General features: G+C 35.8%; 1 long non-coding RNA gene across 2 annotated transcripts; it reads left to right on the top strand.

Moving 5' to 3' along the window:
* The first annotated feature begins 6,208 nt into the window (after positions 1 to 6,208).
* LOC141513072 (uncharacterized) lies at positions 6,209 to 13,110 on the top strand. 2 transcript variants are annotated; one of them, XR_012475694.1, is made up of 2 exons: positions 6,209 to 6,473; positions 12,766 to 13,110. It is a non-coding gene; the product is annotated as an uncharacterized LOC141513072 (long non-coding RNA). The 2 variants fall into 2 exon arrangements; XR_012475695.1 differs by lacking the exon at positions 6,209 to 6,473 and adding an exon at positions 10,502 to 12,594.
* The last annotated feature ends 7,020 nt before the right edge of the window (positions 13,111 to 20,130 follow it).

The raw sequence follows: 20,130 nt of genomic DNA, 5'->3' as shown, positions 1-20,130 counted from the left end.
ACCAGAACAGTTAAAAGAATCACAGTGTTTGATAGTTGTGTTTTAAATGACTATGAAAGAAATTAAAATTGTTAATTATTTTAATATTACATTTAGGTGTTTTAATGTAGTTTTAAACAAACAAAATATTTGGGGACCTGAATGATAGTCAGGACTCTTTTTTCATCATGTAGGAAATTCCTGATGTGAATGTCCACAAAAACAGCTTAGAACTTGTCTGTAACTAATAGCTTAACAAATTGCCTTGGGTTAATGAGAAGTGATTTTCTTACAGTCACACAACCATGTACATTGGGGGCAGGTCTATAGTCCAGGAATTCTGCCTAAAGTAAAATACTGCTAATACAATAACTTGTGAAGTCTTAAGAATTTCAATCAAAGTGACTGAGGAAACCAAACATGTTTATTTATTAGCAAGTAATACCATTCAGAAGCAGATCCAAACACATCTATAGGATTGTTTATATTATCCTATTCCAAATTAGTGATGATTGTGAAACTAACAACCAACACCACAAGAAAATCAGAACATTTAGCATTTTTCCTATTATATAGCAAGATAAACAAATAAACCACTCTCATTTCAAAATTACCTTAAATTATCAGTGAAACTTTTATGTATATATTTAGATATATAGATAGAAAGATAGATAGATTAGATATAGATATATAGATTTAGATTAGATATAAGATTAGATATAAATATAGATGTAGATACAGATATAGATACGGATACGGAGATGGAGATAGAGAATAGGTATAGATATAGATGTATAGATATAGATATATAGATTAGATATAGATTAGATATAAATGAGAGAGAGAGAGAGAGAGAGAGAGAGAGAGAGAGAGAGAGAGAGAGAGAGAGAGAGAGATGGAGAGAGAGAGAGATGGAGAGAGGGAGAGAGAGCTATCTACCCCTATCTCTATCTGTGTTGCTGCATATCCTTGGGTCATAATTAAAGTTGTAAAGAGAGTAATCAGAGGTTGTTTATAGAAAGAAGTAATGACATTCACATGTCAAAGGCACAGTAATAATCTGAAAGTGTTTGGCAAGTTGCACCCAATCTAACTTTTATGGTGTAAGATGCTAACAAATCAAAAGGGGAAAAGGACTTTTGGATTTTGGCTCACCCTGATTTCCTAGAGTTACAAAGAAGTTTGATGAAAACCGGAAATACTATTAGAACAGCCACTACTATGAGACCACCAACAATTCCTTAAAAGAAAAACATTTTGGTAACCAAGTTAGGTGTGGAAAGGAAAAACATTAAATGTGGTAACTTGATTAAGATACATGGTATTCTGAAACAATTCAAAACCAAACAAAACCAGAGAGATGAACTAGACATTTCATATACTTTCTTGAATCCTCAGGTTTGAGACATAATATTCAGCATCATTTCTCAAATTAGCTTGCTTTAACATTTTAAAGATTAAATATTTATATCCTTCAGTGATATCTGATCTGTTTTTGAATGGCAGAATTATAAAATTTAGCACCTCTGTTCTGGTTCTTTTAAAGAGCTTTTGGTCATCTAAGAATTGTCATTGTTAGTATATTCTACCTGCTGTATCTAAAGAAGTGATTGTTTAACAAAATGAACTATTGTTTTTCATATGAAACATTTCAAGTTAAGTTAAAATTTCACATAATGTTGTCAGAGATAACCCTTCCTTCCCAACCTTAACTGCCTAGTCTCTATTTTGGGCCATCTTTTACATCCTTTACTCCATTCTACCTTCCTTCTATCCTACCTTCCATTCTTTCTTTCACTCTCTCTTCCTTTCTCTTCTTGTCTTTTTGTTTCATGGATACTTTTTCCTTAATTCTTTCCTTCCTTCTTTCATCCCCCTCTCCTTTTCCTTTTCTTTGTTTCAATATTTCTTCTTCCCTCTCTCCCTCTCAACCCCCCCTTCCTTCTTTCCTTCCTTCATTCCTTTCTTTTTTTCCTTAACAATCATTAATCCTCTTTGAAATTCTACTGCAATATGAGATGGGTAAACATCAGTATAGTCAAGATGGAAATGGATAAAGGGCAAAGGTATTCCAACCTCTCCTCACTTCCTCCCTGCCTTAATCCCTTCTAAATCACCAATACCCAGGTTTAAACCCTTTCCATAATCATATAGGTCTGTGCACAAAGAAGTTAGAGTTTAGTTTGTGCCTTGGAGTGTGGGAGGAAGATGACAGACAAGGACATTCTTCAGATCGATCTACCCAAAGATAAGCCTTCACCTTGGTTCCAGTTCTACCCTACATTCCAGGTGACTTTCTTGTTTAGAGGAGTGAAGGTTCAGTTCTTTCTTCTTAGCCTAAAACCTTCATGGCTTGTTCATGTCTGCTTTTGAACTTATTTCACCCCTGATTATGATATTTTGATCCTTTCCTCTTGTCACCTTTTGTTCCACTGATGGAATTTCCAAGAACCAGGTCTCTGACAAGACTTTACTCATTCTCATCCTTAAATGTCTTTTTTGAATATAACACTTTGAAAAAATGGTAATCTGAATAACCTGTTTTTATAGAAGTCAAATTGTCCCCACAGAATTAAAAGGCACAAAAATGAAATGACCATACTTAAAGTTGATTATGCTCATGAATGGTCTACTTAGGAAGAATAGTGTTAAAGAAGGAATTGTGCAATGAATTTTAAATAGCTCAAAGACAAGAACTGTATCTTAATTCTTTTTTTTTTATTTCTCCACAGTGCCTAGTAGATTGTTCTGCACAAGGTGGACACAACATAAATTGACTAATTTAAAGCAGTTCCTTCTTCCCGAAGATATATGGAAAAATTTTGTACACATACCCAGAAGCATTTCCTCATCCTGCATTTCCATGGCATTTGTCCATACCATCCATTTCCTTGAATTGTCTTTGATTCTCTTAACCCTTTAATTTCATTTTTCATAACATAGTATAAATGAAGGCTTGTCTTTGAGAGGTACCTTAACTTACACAGATTACAATTTCTCAAGCTCTTAGACTTACCATATGCATTGGTGACAGTACCTAAAGAGGAAAGGAGGAAAGAAAATAGTAAATTTTAAGTTAAAAGTTGATGTCTTCTAGAAGAATCAAAAAGGAAGATTTAAAGTACAACAATATGACAAAACAGGTTTGCACATTTAGAAAATATGCTATATATAAGCTTTTTAAAGTTTGATCTAGATTTTTATTTAAGATATGAGCATTAATTTTTTTTGTTTCAACCTGTGGTTTCATCGGGGTCAATATAAATTAGCAACCATTTTTCAATTTATAGTTTTAGAGGGTTGCTTGGAAACTTTATAGGTTAAATAATGGGATTAGGACCATGGAGCTCATATGTAGAAGTAGGACTTGAATTCATGTTGTCCTGACTCCTAGATGAGTCCTTTGTCTACATCAAGTATGCTGTATGGCCCATTGAAATCTAGAGAGAAGATCAATTTTAAATAAACCAATTCTGTAAAATGCTCAATATCATAAAATTTTGTTTGAGAAAAATTTTCCTATCTTATAGGATTACTGTGAGAGAAACACTGTGTAAAATTTTAAGTGCTATAGGAACATTAGGATATTGTTATTAGCAAATGAACCTCATGCAAACAATATAAAGGTCAAATTATGAGTGTTTTGACCTGCCATATTGGGAGCATGAGTCCATATCACAGATTATACTTTAACTCATGACAACCATGTCTTCTAATAACTCATACTCTTAACTAAGCTTGAATAGCACAGAATTTGATCCTATTTTACCCTCAAATACTATTTCATATATATCAATTATATATAAAATTCTATATATTATGTATATATGTGTGTATGTATGTGTTTGTGTGTGTGTATATGTTTGTGTTTGTGTGTGAGTATAGTAGCTCACCCTGCTGAGATGTATAAATTCATCCAGGGTCCTAATTAGAAGAGAAAGTAATAGCTATTAAGTTTTTCCCTAGAAGACTCAGTTCATTTTATAATGAAGAAAAATTTCCTCTCATCATATAACTGGAATTTCTTATTTGCTGATTCAGGGCATAAAGAGAAGGGAGGATAGATGTGTTTTCAAGTCAGGTAGACCACGTCCAAGAATATATAATGAAGGTAAAAATCCACTTGCTTCTGTATAAGCCTTGAACCATTTTTAATTAGGATATAACTTTCCCTTTCATTTACCATAAGGTCTATTGACTTTTCTCTCAGTTTTTGTCTAGAGGCATCAAAGATGTCAGTGCAGAGTGACTTGGGAGCCTGCATTAAACTTCCATTCCATTGATAGACCAGGATCATTTAGCAAACATCTTCATTTTAGCAATTCACTTCTAAGCAAACTATTATCTTAAAACAGGATATTAAAAAACTTCATTTTTTATATTTCAAACTTATTGTGATGATTAAAAAATGGAGTATGCCTACTGACCTGAAGGAGTGCTTCCTTTTCCATGAAATTTTGTAGAGCTGGGTCTGGTTGTGTGAAAAGATGCAACTGTGGTAGAACGAAGAGTGGTGACAATTCTGGTAGAACTCTGAGTTGTGGTGGATCTTTTGGTTCTTGGTGTGGTAGAAATTACTGTAGTAGTGGTTTTGCTGGTATCAAAGGTAGAATAGGACCCTGGGTCCTCTGACTCCATCTACTTTAATCAAGTCTAGAATTAGTTTAGGAATACTTTATTAACCTAATTAATACTAACTAATTACTAAAAATAAAGTACATTGCAATTAAATTAAACTAATATTTATTAATACCTGCTTTGTACCAAGGACTGTGATTTATCTCTGAAGATAGAAAGTCAAAGATTAAAAAAGTCCCTCCACCCAAAAAGCTTACATTCTATTTGGAGGGGGGGAATGGAAATTATATATATATATATATATACATATATATATATGTATATATATATACACACATATATATTTATGTATGTATATATATACATATATGTATGTGTGTATGTATATATGCATATATACTGATAAACAAAATATTTATAGAATAAATACAAAGTAATTGGAATAATAGAATAAATACAAAATACTTGGAAAGGGTGTGAATACTGACACTTAGACAATTAACCAATACTTCTTATAATAGGTAGGAGATTTAAAAAAACAGTATTATGATAAGTATTTAAGTTTCTCATAAAGTTTATAATAAGATAATATAATCATAATTCTAGAACTAGAAAGAACCAGGTACTTAAGTGACTTGCCAAGAATAAATGCTAACTTGGCAAGTAATATTTAATTACTGCTTATGACTGGTGTTCCCCACCAATTATAGGAATTGCCACATTGGCACCAACAATTATTGAAAAATCACCCACAACAAACTCTCCAGCAACATCTGCCCCACCAGTCCAAGAGGCCAAGGCAACAAACTCTCCAGCAACACCTGCGCCCCCAGTGCAAGAGGCTATAGTAACAAACTCTCCAGCAACACCTGCCCCCCCAATACAAGAGGCTATGGTAACAAACTCTCCAGCAACATCTGTCCCCCCAGTACAAGAAGCTATGGCAACAAACTCTCCAGCAACACCTGCCCCCCCAGTACAAGAGGCTATGGTAACAAACTCTCCAGTAACATCTGTCCCCCCAGTACAAGAGGCTATGGCAACAAACTCTCCAGCAACACCTGCCCCCCCAGTACAAGAGGCTATGGCAACAAACTCTCCAGCAACACCTGCCCCCCCAGTACAAGAGGCTATGGCAACAAACTCTCCAGCAACACCTGCCCCCCCAGTACAAGAGGCTATGGCAACAAACTCTCCAGCAACACCTGCCCCCCCAGTACAAGAGGCTATGGCAACAAACTCTCCAGCAACACCTGCCCCCCCAGTACAAGAGGCTATGGTAACAAACTCTCTAGCAACACCTGCTGTTCTAGTACAAGAAGCTATGGAAACAAACTCTCCAGCAACACCGGCTGTTCCAGTACAAGAGGCTATGGCAACAAACTCTCCAGCAACACCTGTCTCCCCAGTACAAGAGGCCATGGCAACAAACTCTTCAGCAACACCTGTCCCTCCAGTTGGACAGGCCATCACAACCAATGCTCCAGCAGCACCTGCCCAGACAAAAGAACAGGTCAATGCAACAAATGCACCAGGAAAACCTGCCCAGACAACAGAACAGGGCAACACAACACAGGCCTCGCCAATGACACAGCAGACCAGCAAAACCACTACTACAGTAATTTCTACCACACCAAGAACCAAAAACTGAAGAGACAACATGCAAATAACATGCACATACAAGATTTTGACACTTGCAAATGGAAAGTTATCTCTAAGAAGGCATTGATTGGGGTGATGATGAGTCTCCTATATGAGATGAGTCTTAAAGTAAGGCAGGGATGTGAGGAGGTAGCCACTACATACCTTTCATTGATACATGACTTTTTTTCAGTGATTGTGTTGATTTAAGCTTCACAGCTGTATAGCATTCCCTGGAAAAAATATTTGTGCTGAAAAGACAGTTCTTGCTGAAGGTAAGTTTATATAAAAATATACAAGTATATACAAAGGGTTATCTTGAATAAAAAAGTACAAATTTCCAGATGTAATCTGGCAATCTCTCTTCCTCCTATTCAATTTTAGGCTGAACTCATTATCTGTCTACATTGACTGTAAAGATATATAGGCAATTGCTACCTATGTAACCTTAGGGAAGTTAACTGACTTGGGAGGTAAGTCATTTAACAATTTTAGAATTCAGTCTCCTTACCCATAAAATGTAGGGCTAGAACAAGATAATCTGAAAAATCCCTTCCAATTTAAAATTGTGTGATTTGACTAAATAATATAGTATTAAACAGAATTTAATAAAATAATGCAATCTGCTGCATATCCATCTATCTTAAAATTTTTTTTGACCTATCACGTCATTTCACTGATAAAATGAACTTCTTCTGAGAAAACTCCCTCCACCAATTTAAACCTTCACTTGTTCTGCAACTTTGCTTTATAGAGTTGTCTGGGCCACTGAGGTTAAAGTGATTTACAAAGGGTGATGGAACCTGTTAAATTCAAGGGTGGGGCTTCAATGAACTTAAATCTGGTTTTGAGGCTAGCCCTCTATCCATTTCAACCAAGGAACATTTTTCTGGCTATATTTTTTAAAATTTATTTTTATTAAAGATATTATTTGAGTTTTACAATTTCCCCCAAAATCTTACTTCCCTCCCCCCACCACACCCCGATGGAAAACAATCTGTCAGTCTTTATTTTGTTTCCATGTTGTACCTTGATCCAAATTGGATATGATGAGAGAGAAATCATATCCTTGAAGAAGAGACAAGAAGTCTAAGATGAAACAAGATCAGACAATAAGCTATCTGTGTTTTTCTAAATTAAAGGGAATAGTCCTTGAACTTTGTTCAAACTCCACATCTCCTTATCTGGATACAGATGGCACTCCCCTTTGTAGACAGCCCAAAATTGTTCCTGATTGTTGCACTGATGGAATGAGCAAGTCCTTCAAGGTTGATCATCACTCCCATGTTGCTGTTAGGGTGTACAGTGTTTTTCTGGTCCTGCTTATCTCACTTAGCATCAGTTCATGCAAATCCCTCCAGGCTTCCCTGAAATCCCGTCCCTCCTGGTTTCTAATACAACAATAGTGTTCTGTCACATACATATACATACCACAGTTTGCTAAGCCATTCCCCAATTGAAGGACATTTACTTGATTTCCAATTCTTTGCCACCACAAACAGGGCTGCTATAAATATTTTTGTACAAGTAATGTTTTTACCCTTTTTCATCATCTCTTCAGGATATAGACCCAGTAGTGGTATTGCTGGGTCAAAGTATATTATATTTTTAAAATTGCATTTGTCAGATCTAAAAGTTTGCACATATCAGAATCTGACATAATTTATGACCAGAGGTCTATTAAAGATGATTTTACATGTCCTTCAAACTGATTCAAATTAAATGTAGCCACATGCATTCATACCAAGACAGGACCAATAGTTTCATTTTCTTCAGGCTGGGAGAGAAAGAGACAGAGACAGACAGACAGGCACACAGATAGAGGAAAACTAAGAGATATAGAGAGAAAGATAAAGAGAGATGACAGATAATGTTCTTAACTCAACTGTCAGAGAAACACATCCATTTTTTCCCATCCCTAGTTGTTATTCAAAGTATCATACTATCTGTTGACTACGCAAAGTCTCCCACTTTGGCCACCCCATCTGGTGCTTTCCTTTTGATTTTTTCATACTTCAAAATTTCGTCTCCTCCCTTTCATATGTCAGGTAGCAGAAGGAAATCACTTTAATTAAATTAATCTCTTTTCTGAATAGCACCCCATACCCAGGATATCTGCATTTTGGAGAGGACTTCCTTAAAAATATTTCTATTTGGTGGCATTTCAGGTATTTCAGGCACATTCAGACTAATGTGAGAACTTTGAAAGGATGAGAGGGAAATATTTATATTTTTTAAATTCTATTATTTATTTATTTTAACATTCTCTTCTTTTTAAACTTTGAGTTCCAAATTCCTTTTCTCTTTCCTACCACCTACCACAGCCACAGAGAAGACAAGAAATGTGATATCAATTACACATGTTAAATCATGCAAAACATATTTACATGTTTGTCATATTGCCAAAAAAAGTGAGAAAATTATACTTCAATCTGAATTCAGACTCAATCAGGTCTTTCTCTGGAGGTGGTTAGCATTTGAGAAGTTACATATTTCACAGTTGATCATCATTACAACTTTGTTTCACATAAGTCTTGCTGTATTTTTTGAGACCATCTCCCTTGTCACTTCTTATAGCACCATAGTACTTCTTCACAGGGCAGCTAGGCAGCACAGGGATGGAGTGCCAGGTTTGGAGTCGGAAAGATACCTTTTTCTGAGTTAAAATCTAGCCTCAGATACTAGCTCAGTGACATTGGGCAAGTCAGTTAACCCTCTTTGCCTCAGTTTTCTTCTCTGCTGGAGAAAGAAATGGCAAACCATTTAGTGTCTTTGCCAAAATCCCCCCCCCAAAAAAAGGGGTCACAAAGAGTCAAATATAACTAAAAATTAGTAAGGAACAAGAAAACTTCATCACAATCATAAGTCACAACTTGTTCAGCCTTTGACCCACTGATGAACATTCCCTTAATTTCTGATTCTTGGCCACTACATATTTTTAGTAAAATGTAGTTTCTATGATTATCTTTTTAAAATTAAGCTTGTTTTTGCTTTTATTTGGCTATTCCTGTCTTTTTTTATTTCAGCTGAAAAACTTTAAATTCTGATTCAGTCCTTTATTCTAACTCTGAGTGTCTTTCTGTTTCAAGTGTATCTCATAAACAATATATTGTTGGATTCTGATTTCTAATTTATTATGCTATCCACTTCCATTCCCATTCATCTCATTCACATTCACAGTTATGAATATCAGCTATGTTTTTTCCTGCATTTTCTTCTGTTTATTCTCTTCTCTCTTTTTATTCTGTCCTTCCTCAAAGGTCTATTTGGCCTCTAAGCTCCACTTCCGGTAATCTGTCCTCTCTTTTATCATCCCCCACTCCCATTTCTCCTATCCCTTTTCCCTTCTATTCTCAATTGAGTAAGCTAGATTTCTATGTACAGTTGAATGTGTGTACATGCATATATGTGTGTGTAAGTGCATGTATACATATATATTTATATTTTCTTCCCTCTTTGATCCAATGAATTTCAAGCATTGTCTACTACCCTCCCTCCCATTTTCCCCTCCCTTGTAAAAACTCTTCCTTGAGTATCTCTTTTATGTGAGAATATTCCCTCCATTTTATCTCTCCTTTCCCCCTTCTCCCTCTCTCTCCTTTTATTTGGAGGACAGTCCAACATAATTGACTCACACTTCTGCCCTCTGACTCTGGAATTTCCTTTTAACTTCCATAGGAATGATAAAGTTCTTAGGACTTTTATGAATCATCTTCTCATTTAGAAAAGTAAACAATTAAACTATTAAATCTTTTATGAATCTTTTATTGAATCTCTTTCCTCTTTATCTTTTTTATGCTTTTCTTGAGTCTTGTGTTTGAATGTCAAAATTTCTATTCAGCTCTGGTCTTTTCATCAAGAATGCTTAAAAGTCTTCTATTTTGTTAAATATCAACACTTTCTCCTTAAGTATTATACTCAGTTATGCTACATAGATTATTTTTTATTGTAATCCTAGCTTCTTTACCTTCTAGAATATGACAATACAAACCCTCTGCTCCATTAATGTGAAAGCTATTAAATTTTGTGATTATAATGATGACTCCATGATCTTTGAATTGTTTTTTCTATCTGCTTGCAATATTTTCATCTTGACCTGGTAGCTCTGAAATTTGACAATGACATTTCTGTGAATTTTCATTTTGGAATGACTTTCAGGAAGCTCTTGGCAGATTCTTTCCATTTGAATCTAAGATATTGGAACAGTTTTCCTTGTTAATTGCCTGAAATATTATTCCTCAGTTATTTTTTGATCATTGTTCTCTTAAAATATACCCTTAACTTGTTTTCCAGGTCAGTCATTTTTCTCGTGAGATATTTTCTTTTCTTTATTCATTATTTTGATGTTTTAGTCATTGCTGTTGTTTTTATGTTTCAAGGAGTCATTAGCTTTCAATTGCTTAATTCTAAATTTTAAGGAGTTATTTTCTTGTATTCTTTTACCATTTGACTAATTCTGATTTTAGGATATTGTTTTCTTCAATATTTTTGTCACTCTTCACCAAGCTGTTAACTCCCCCCCCCATAATTTCCTTGCATCATTCTCATTTCTTTTACCATTCCCCACCCCCCTACCATTCATATCTTTTGTTAAATGCTTCCAGAAATTCTTGTTGGACTTGCATCCTATTAACATTTTTTTCTTCGAAATGTTGCTTATAGATGTTTTCACATTTTTTTCTTCTGATTTTGACTTGATCTCCCCTGTCATGTAGTAGCTAGCCTTTTATGTTCAAGTTCCTTGTTGTTGTTGCTGGATACTCAGTTTTCTAGGCTATTTCTTGACCTTGAACTTTATGTTAAAGTTAGACTCTGCTAACTTTGTCCCAAGTTTCAGGCTTTTTGTGCTGCTGTTTTTAGAGCTAGTTCTGGGGGCCAGCAGATTTTAGTGCTTCCAAGGCTGAATGATCCAGGAGATGTGTGGCCACTGCTCTTGTTGATCTTTGCTTTGGTCTCTACTCAGGGAGAGTCCTACTCCCCTGTTGCACTTTTTGCCCTGGAATTGCCTTTGAACAATACAATTGCCAATCCATATCCAGTCGTGTACTCAGTATCAGTAAAGAGTCCTTTATAATCTTAATTTGACCAGTCATTTGATCCCCTCCTCCACCCCCTTGCTGTCTCTGAGTTGCTGCTTCTATATAAGTGTGCTCTGGACAGACATCCACTCCAGAGTCTTTCTAAGCTTTCTTAGACTGGAGAAATGTCTCATTCTGACCTTTGGTGGCTCTGCCACTCCAAAATTCAATTTGTTGAGTTATTTTTAAAGTTGTTTAGAGGGGAATGTGGAGAGAGTTCAGCTGTTTAGCTCCTTCGAATTCATCATCTTGGCTCCCAGGAGATACTTCTAAATAGATAATTTGCTTCCATGTAGTATGATAATCTTACTCCTCAGGGTTAGATCTCTCAACTGGTGTTTTTCACAGTTTCTCCATTCCTTTCTCCTTTTCTGAACCCCAAAGGTGTTGATACTGTTGATGTTGTTTTACACCTTTACCACTTCTACTTTTTCATCATTAACTCATTGGCCTTCTATGAAGTCATTTTCCTAAGCCATGTTACTTTTAATAGATATGTGTTACCATATTTGCAAACATTCCAGCAAATATTTGTTGAGCACCAACTAAATGTGATGCAAAAATTTAATGTAAGCGAACAATAAGATTACTGGTATGAGAAATCTTAAATTTAGTTAGTAAATGAAGATTAGTATGTCCTTCTAAAAAGTTAAAGATCTTTAGCCAAGAATATATTCGTATTTGTTGCTGTTCACTTGTGTCCAACTTTTCTTGATGCCATTTGGGATTTTCTTAGCAGAGGTACTGAGGTGGTTTGCCATTTCCTTCTCCAACTCAACTCATTTTATAGGTGAGAAAAGTGAGACAAATAGAGTTAAATGACTTGCCTAGGATCTCACAGCTAGTAAGACTGTGAGACCAGATTTGAACTCCAAGAGAGGAGTCTTCCTGACTCTAGATTTGGCTTGCTATCCATTGTACCTTCTAGCTGTCAGCTGGACAATCACTTGCAAAGATATTGCTTCAATGGACTTAAAGAGGAAGTAGAATAGAATTACACTGCCTTATTGTATCTTCTCCTGATCATAGTTTGCTAAAATGATGCCTATCCTGAAGTAAATAAACAGCAGAATTTCTGTTACATTTTGTTTCAGTATAATGCTTTCTGTTCAAAAAATTATTTTGATTACACATGTACTTAGGAGATGTTTAATGAGTTAGAGGGGATAATGACTTGGTGGATGTGAGCAGGTTGCAATTTATAACAAATAGGTAACTGCAAGTAAGCCCTAGAGGATGTCATCAAGGAGGTGTATTCTTGAAATCAAAAGAGAAGAGAACCTGATCATTTAGCAAAGGAAGAGATAACTAATGGACAGTAAGTCTATTATGTAAGATATGAACCACTGGTATCTTCATAAGAGAGAGAATCCTCAATTAAAATAGTTATGCTAGAACCAGATTGAACTGTAATTTTCAGCGTGAGCATTTATACCTCAGAAATCTATATGCATACTACTAATTCTGATTTGTTTTGTTGATTTTCTAGACTTAAGAAAATGATGGAGAAAATGTAATGCAGATTATACTTAAGTATGTCAAGGATACATTCTTCTCCCCCTCCAGGAGAGCTGGTGATTAAACATTTACCAACACACTTATGAGAAACCTGTGAGAAATTTGTTACATAGGAAAGTATTGTAAAAAATTTTGTCTTAATTCTGCTCACTTTATTCTATATCAGTTCACATAAATTTTCTCAGGTTTGAGTTTTATTATCTACCCCATTTTTTCTCATTTTTTATTCTTTATTCTAGCTGTGAGCTAATTTTGTTCTTTGTTCTGTAAAGTCTGTAGTCCTACTTGCACAGATTAAAAAATTACTTCCATTTGAGTAATGAGTTGTTTCTTGTCTATCAAAATGTGATCACTTTTCTTTTTTGTGATATTATTCATTACTTGCCATATCCAGGGCCTTCTGATTCTCTGAGTCATCCAACTTCTTGTGAATAGTTACCAGTGACACTCAGACTGTGTGTTCTCTTATATTATCTGAATAATCCATCACTTTTCCTAGTCACATGTCATAGATAATATACTAATTTATTTATCTATAACTCATTGGTGACAGTGTACCTAAAGCAAAATGACATCTCCCCCATTCTATTCCAAAGTGACCTTTAGGTCACTTTGAATATTTGAATATCTGAAATCATTCTAGGATTCTTGGCCATATAGCATTACCTAGAGAATATTAATGGATCATGGCTTTGTCAAAAGCATGACTGTCAATATTTCACTCACATTCATTTTGAATTTATTGTAGAATATGGAAGATGTTAGCCTCAAGCAGGTAACATTCGAATTTCTTGGAAGCTCTTATCCAATAAGAAATTTTTCACCAATCATTTATATTTGGGGGTTTATCTTTTTTTTTAATCTTATTCATTTTATTCTGAACTAAAGAAATAAAATAAACATTTCCATTACATAGAAAAAAGATTACCAAACAAATCCTGGGTATTGGGCCTACTTCTAAACCTTTCTTGGCTGGTGTGTTTCATTGATCTTCCCTTTTTTTAACAAGGCAATGAGATTAAGTAACTTGCCCAAGGTCACACAGCTAGGTAAGATGTTTGAGGTTGAATTTGAACTCAAGTCCTCCTGATTCTGGGGCTGGTACTCTATCCACTGTACCACTTAGCTGCCCCTGATCCTGCCTTTTAAAAAAATAGGACTGGGGCAGCTAGGTGATGTAGTGGATAGAGCACTGGCCTTGGAGTTAGGAGGGTCTGAGTTCAAATTTGACCTCAGACACAAAACACTTACCTAGCTGTGTGACCTTGGGCAAGTCACTTAACCCCACTACCTTGAAAAATAGGATTAACTTCTTATAAAGGAGGTTCCTTACTTGGTCAATTTTAAAAATCAAGATATGTTTTGTATTTCAATAGAGCTCAATATAAGAATGCTGTGGTCCCAGACAAAGTCTTAATCTACTGATAACAGGACTAAGATACCATGAGACTTTCAATGACAGTAGAATGGCATTCCCATCTATGAGAAAAAACCCATTAGCCAAAGGGAAGTGAAGGAATCAATGTAATTTAGAATGTAAACTTCTTGAGGATAGGAACTGTTTTTTTTTTAACTTTTTTTACTTTTCATTGTATCTCCAGTATTTAGCAGAATGCCTGACCTATAATAAACATCAAATAAATGCTTTTTGATTGATTGATAAAGCAATGAAACTTTGAGAATTGCTTTAAATACTAAATCTAAGTGAAAACTTCCATGTTCATCTTTAGCGCATAGCCCTAGCTAACCTTTGCTACCACATATTTTGAATGTTTGATTATCCAACAAATATGCAGGTATATATAACTCTTTGCCTTTTTCTTCATTCCCACCCACCTCATGACTTTTGTGCTAACTTAGAGTAAGAGAAAATTAGGAAGCAATAGCAATCTGAAAAATGCTTGTTAAATAAAGTTGAAATTAATGAAAACTCAATAGGGAATGGAATCACTAGGAAACTTGTAATAAATACAAAATTTTCCTTAGGAATTCTCAGAAGCATTCACTTATGAGTAAACATTTTCCAGTCATCATCTCCTATTAAATCCTGTTTTTCTGTTGTCATGCTATGATCAGTTATTAAAGTAGTAACTATTTTCCTTGGAAAAATTGTATCAGTACATAAAACTAAAAAGTTTGTTGAGGAGACAATTAACTTTAAATGAGAGGATTATGCTAAGAGATAAAAGATAGAGATGGAGGAGAGGGTGAAGGGACAAAGATACTCATCAGGGGTATGGCCTCAAAATCTAGAGATCAGAAGAACTAGAAAGAATGGAAAATTGGCTACTGGCAGCTCTGGACAAAATGGAGGCTCTAGGAAGAACTCATCAGGGCCCAGTCAGGGAGAGAGAAATTCCAGGGTGATGTGACCTTAGAATAAATCATTTAACTTCTCATACTCAATTTTCTGATCTGTAAAATGGGATTAATAATAGCATTTATCTCACAGAGTTGATGTGAGAATGCAAAGAGACAATTTAAAGTGCTTTGCAAATCTTGAGGATGTGTTCAACATTATATATTATAATATTTTTACAAATCATTTTTATATTAATTTTATTATGTTTTATCATTATATGGATATTACACAGCTAATTAAATATTCCATACCCTATATCAATATTAGCAAATGTCCCCTAATTGACAGCATTAAGAAATTTTTTCTTTGTGAATAGTTTTTTAATCAAAGGAGGGGAAATATAATACAATAATAATAATGATGATATTATGATGATATGTGGTTATGCTCAAAATTTGCCACTCTGCTTACATTCCTCAGACAATTTATTTGTTTATTATATTTTGAGTTCCAAATTCTCTCCTTCCCACTACCTCCCTCCACTGCAGTTTCAATCTGTCATTAGAGAAGACCATCCTTTCATATATGTGAGCGGTATCATACTATACCTACTTCCATATATCAGTTCTTTCTATGGGGGTGAATATCATCTTCATTTATAATGATATAAATGAGCATATTATTCAGAATAGTTTAGTCATTCACAGTTACTCTTTGCTGTTATTGTTCTCTTGGTTCTACTCATTTCACTCTTTATTATTTCTTGCAAGTCTTTCCATGCCGTTTTCAAACCAGTTTGCTCATTATTTCTTACAACATAGTATTATTTCATCACAGTCATATATCACATCTTATTCAACCATTCCCTAATTGATGGGCATCCCCTCCATTTTCATCCTCCAACAATTTGACAATGAAGGCATGAGATGAAATGGGCAACCACCAGAAACACTGCCTTTCTATTTTCCCCTCAATTTTTTTTTCTGATGGAGCATCTCCATAGTCAAGTTAACCTTTCTTCTTCTGTGCTAATTAATTCCTCCCCTTTTATCCAACTCTGGTCTGCTATTCAGACTTTCCCCCCCTTCTAATACCTGGAACATATTACAAGGAATTCTCCAAATCTGGCATTTGCAGTTCTTTCACTCTTTTACACATCTCTTACAATAGAACAAAAAAGTCCAAGCTTCCTTTGACCATTCTGGAAACTTTGTAATTTACTATTGCAAATCACTATATCAAGAAATCCCTCTAGAAACTCTGCTCCCTGGGTTACAGTTCAATCGCCAGGTTTTGCAATGAATTATCTAGGGAAGAGAGTGATTAACTTTGGATGAAAATCATTATAGAATAAAAAACACTTTGTTCTTAGGCAGCCTACTAGTATTTGTTTTTTCCCTGAAAGAAGGAAAGCATCAAGTGCCTCCTATTCACAGTCAGATGCTTTATTCTGAATACCTATTAGAAAAAGGGAAGGCTCCCCCCCCAAAAAAAATGGAGGGGGCTTAAGTTAATGGACCTTACTCTCATTTTAAAAACCAAGTTGCTGAGTCACTTTGGCAGTTGGGGAAAATATTTGGGTTCTCTAGAGGTATGGTCCCTTTCTTGAACACCAGCACAATTATTAGGTCTCCTAGCAGAAATTTGTAGAGATTCCTGGGAAGAATAAGGGCTAAATGACAGGACTGACATCTGCCTTGCCTTTTTTCCTCCCCAGATCTTTCAAGGACTAACAACAAATGCCAGCCAGATCCAGAATCATCACTACGCACAAGGAATTTATACTGACTTTTTTTTGGGGGGGGAGAGGTTAAATTTAAATTCAGTTTTTTCAATGAACAAAAATCTACTTTCTCTCCTCCACCCCATCCCCATTTAAAAAGAAAGAAAAGGGGTGGCTAGGTGGTGTAGTGGATAAAGCACCGGCCTTGTAGTCAGGAGTACCTGGGTTCAAATCCGGTCTCAGACACTTAATAATTACCTAGCTGTGTGGCCTTGGGCAAGCCACTTAACCCCATTTGCCTTGAAAAAAAACCTAAAAAAAAGAAAAAGAAAAACAAAGTTCTTAAAACAAATATGCATAGTCAACAAAACAAAATCCACTATTGGCAATGGCCAAATGATTTGACTTAATTTGTATCCTGAGTCAATTAATTACCTTTGTCAAGAGGTATCGTGTCTTTGAGACCTAGCAAATTTTGGTGACCTGTTGTCTCTCTCTCTCTCTCTCTCTCTCTCTCTCTCTCTCTCTCTCTCTCTCTCTCTCTCCCTCAACAAAGCAATATTAGGATGCAGCGGGGAGGGGGAGAGATGGAAAAAAAAGAAGGAAGATGCCTATCCCAGGTGAATAGTTGCCCATAAAATCCAGGGGAATAAATCTAAAGGAGGGTAATCAGACCCAGGACTGTTGTGTTCATGCTTAGTTCCTGACCAGTTTGACAAATTGACCTGAATCCTTGATCTCCAGTCTTTAACACTTGTTCCAGTCTGTTCATAAGGATTGCAGCAAAAATAATGAAACAGGAAGAAAATTTGTGTACTCTTTCATGAAAATAGTTCCATTCTCATTTTCTGTCCTATTTCATCCCCACCCCACCCCCCCCAGCTATCAGGATTTAAAGTAATTGTTCACAAAAGAATCAGCCAGGACAGCAATGCTTAAAGCACTTTATTAGGGAGCATTCTGATTCACAGAAGGGAAAACTTAAGACCTAACTATAATGTACAGTAATTTGCTGCTGTGGGTAGGAGCATGGGAGCCAGGAGAACAAAAGATGGATATAGCCAAGGAGGTTGTTGGATCTTTAAGGCAGTCAAGTGAAGAAAAGTTCCCCAGGGCAGGGGGCCAACAATGGTCTTGTTAGGAGGTTGCCCTCAGATTTACTACCCCTCATTTTTCTAACAGTCACTTTTTCTGGTGGCAGGTACAAGCGAAGTACAGGTAAAGGACATTTTTTTCAGGGTGGAAGTGTTTTCTCATTTTAGTATGTTCAGTTGGGTTTCCTATTTCTGATGTCACAGATAGGGAGAGTCAAGTAATTGTCTGGAGGAGGACAGAGAGTCGAATGTAAACGTGTCATTTGGATGTTGTCTGCAAGGGACAGGGTAGAGGTGCCAAGCAGGAAGACTGACTGTTTCAGAAAGGGAACCAACAACTGTGAGAGAGATTAAGTCCCTGAACTTGAGAGGTTTGTTTCTTATGATTGCATAACACTTCATATATGTAGCCTTCAAGTTTTTTATTAGAACATAAAGTCTTTGAATCAGGAATGAGTGTCTGCCATTATCTTTGCATAATACTAAGATCCATCCTAGTTCTAAATCTATGAGCCTCGGTATGATTTCATATAAATATAAATTTAGAATCCCAATATATTCGCCCTGGTGATTCTTATGAAATTATAGATTCTCATTTCCAAAGAAGAAGTTCTAACCAGGAACATCTAATGTGAAACTTACATGTTTTAATAGCTACATTATTCCTTTATTCTTAAAGTAATTTGTTAGAGCCAGATGCTTTTCCAGATATTTCAAATGGAGTTCCAGATTTATATTCTAAATTGAAGATAATTATTTTATTTCTCTTTAAGATTTGTAGTTCTACCATCAAATTTTGGGGTAGGGGAGGAAGAGAGGGTGAGAGAGAGGGAGGAAGGTGGAGAGAGGGAGAAAAGGAGAAAGGGAAAGAAAAGGGAAAGAGAAAGGGAGAGGAGAAAAGAGATATAGAGACAAAGACAGAGTGACAGAGAGTGACAGAGACAGAATGAGCACAAGGCCATTTATTACGTCCTGGACATAACAAAAACAAGCAAGTTAGTTTTTGCTGTCAAAGAGCTTAACCTCAAATGGGAGAAAATAATACCAAGAAAGAAATTGGATGGGGTGAAGGGATGGGGGAGACAGACATGGAGGCCTGCATTGCAGCAAGATCAGCTAGATGGTCACCTATCAGAGTTGAGGAACAGAATGTTTCTAGATAAGATTACCAGGTTCTAATGGGAAGAAGGAGGTGATGACAAGAAAACAGATGGTATAGGATGGAGTATAACTTCCTTCTAAAGGTCCATCATTTCTTTAAGTCAAACTTCAAAAATGTCCAGACTGAAAAGGGAAGGCAAGCGTGGGGGCATGAATGCATGAAGACTTTCAAATACTTGTTCAGAAAAGTTGAGGTTAAGTAAGGAAGGCAGAAGTGTAAGACCCCAGGCCAGTGTAAGTAGGCTGAAATTCAGCAATGGTGGAATAGACTAAGACTTGGATTTGGTGGCAGAAATAAAGGCCAAGAAATCCAAGGGAGAAAATGCCAGTGTGATCTAGAACAGGTGAGCAGGTTCAGGAACATAGGCTATTGGGGAACAAACAGAAGACAGGGAACCAAGTCAACGCTGATAATATGGCATGGGTGTATGGACTCCAGAGGAATTAGAAAGTGAAGCATCAGCAAAGCTGAGGTCAGAGGCAGCTACCAACTATCTTTCAGAAGGAAAAGTAGTGCTAATGGGAATTAGTTTTTTAACCAGGGAGGTAAGGGTCTTTCCAGTATAGCTGAGGTCCAATACTGGTTAGTTAGATGTTATAGATCTTCTGTAGAAATGACTTCAGATTCTTTACTCTGATCTGTCTAAGAGACAGTGTTCTTGCCCTTAGGTAGGGCAAATGGAAGACTTAACCAGATCCTGTATGGGAGAAGTCTCTTCAAAGTACTCTGGGTTCCAAAGTTACTAGAATTTCAGACTAATAGTGTTCTATCCAGTCTAACCTGTTGATTTTAGAGATGAAAAAACTGGACCCAAAATAGATGAGATATTTTATGTAAGGTGTCAATCTTTTGTAAAATCAAAGAGCTTATGACCTCATTGTACATTAAACATTCATTCATTCAGCAGATATTTATTTTGGAGTTACTACAGTATGTAATTCCATACTGGCTTCACTCAACCATTAATGAATGTTTTTAAGTGCTTACTTAGTCTGACAAGTATTGTTCTATGATCTAGGGATATAAAAGAAGGCAAAAATATTCTTGCATTCAAG

The sequence above is a fragment of the Macrotis lagotis genome, chromosome 2 (assembly GCF_037893015.1).
Source record: "Macrotis lagotis isolate mMagLag1 chromosome 2, bilby.v1.9.chrom.fasta, whole genome shotgun sequence".
Lineage (NCBI taxonomy): Eukaryota > Metazoa > Chordata > Mammalia > Peramelemorphia > Peramelidae > Macrotis > Macrotis lagotis.
This window is presented reverse-complemented; position numbering and strand designations above follow the sequence as displayed.